This window comes from Serinus canaria, chromosome W (assembly GCF_022539315.1).
Source record: "Serinus canaria isolate serCan28SL12 chromosome W, serCan2020, whole genome shotgun sequence".
Taxonomy (NCBI): domain Eukaryota; kingdom Metazoa; phylum Chordata; class Aves; order Passeriformes; family Fringillidae; genus Serinus; species Serinus canaria.
This window is the reverse complement of record NC_066342.1, coordinates 8754309-8756052: the sequence shown is the minus strand read 5'-3', so window position 1 is coordinate 8756052 and position 1744 is coordinate 8754309.

The following is a 1744-nucleotide window of genomic DNA, read 5'->3' as shown; positions in this document are numbered from 1 at the left end:
GTATAACAGGGGTGTGTGTGTGAGGGGGAGACCATGTGATGAGGGAGGGGGAAAACCCATCTACTTTACCCAACACGCTCGGTAGAAATTGCCCATCACCAGTGCAACAACAACTAAATAAACTATTTAGTGCAATAAAACAGGCTGAGAATTACAAGGGTAAAGAATTCCAAACATCAATTCAAAGGGAGATAATTTAATATCTCCCCTGGGTTTGGCCCTTATTCTTGCCAAAGCCAGTGGCAAGAGCCATACCCAGGCATCTTAGTTTCTATCACCAGCTTCAGGAGGTGTTTCTTTATTTCTCCATTCATTCTTTCAACCCAGCCAAAACCCTGTGGGTGCCAGGGGGTATGGAGGTTCCATTGTATCCCTAAAGCAGTCATAACTCCTTGAAGAATTTTTCCTGTAGAATGAGTTCCCCTATCTGAGTCTTTTGCTTACACAATCCCATATCTTGGAATTATTTGTTCCAAAAATACTTTAATAACTGATCCTGTAGTTGCTGAAATGGCTGGAAATGCTTCTGGCCACCCTGTTAACTGGCATACTATTACCAGAAGATATTTAAATTGTGCTACTCGGGGCGTTTCAGTAAAATCTACCTGGCATCTCTGGAAGGTACGTACATCCCAAGGCCTCCCTCCCCTGGCAAGTTTCTTTGTAACTGTGTTATTGGTTTTAGCAGAAATCAAACAACCCTCAATAGCTTGCTTAGCCAGAATAAAAAGACCCACCGCAGCATATGTTTTGAGGAAGGCTTCTGCCAGTCCTCAAGAGCCCCAATGACTCCCTTCATGAAGTTGTTTTAACAACTGTAAGGCCAGAGCTTTTGGCATCCACTGCTTACCATCCCTTGTAAACCAATTATCCCCTCTTTCTTCTTCCCCACTCTTTTTAATTATCTCAAGTTCCTCTGGTGGAAAAGACAGTTTCTCTGGCAGTGGGGCAGTCACTGGGAGCAAGGAGAGGATTCCAGAGATCCCTGTCAACAATGCAGCTTTCTGAGCTTCTTCATCACCCAGTCAGCTTCCTATTACCTCCTCCGAGCACCCTGCCTGGTGCTCCTTGATGTGTATTATTGCTAACTTTTTTCGTAAATTCACCACCTCCAACAGGCGAGAGATCAAACTCTCATGAGCACACGTCTTTCCCCTGCAGGCCAATAAACCTCTTTCTTCCCATTGCCTCCCAAATGCATGTATCACCCCAGATGCGTACTTGGAATCAGTAAAAACATTCACTGACTTGTCCTGCTATAATTCACAGGCTCTCACAAGTGCACACAGTTCTGCTGTCTCTGCTGACCAGGTGGGTGGCAACCTCCCCCCTTCCTTTAATTGCTTTCCATTCCCGATAGAGTATTCTGTAAAGTGTTTCCCTTCTATCACTCTTGAAGACCCATCAACAAACACTTTCTCCCTCAGGCCGGGGAGAATCCCGCAAATCCTCCCCAGCCCGAGTCCCTAGGCCAACCACCTGAATGCAGCCATGGGCCTCCTCTTCCTGGCCCTTCTCCAGAGCCCTTCCAACAGGAGGCTGGGTTGAACCCTTCCTCACTTTTAAATTCTAAATCCTCCTGTTCCATTAAACAAGATTAACACTGTAATAACCAAGCGCTGGTTATCTACTTAGAGGCTGTCTCAGTTAACAAAGCTTTAATCTGATGTGAAACTTTAACAATCAGATACCCTCCCCTTGTCAGCTTTTGGGCCTCAGCCACCATCAGAGCTGTGGCCGCACA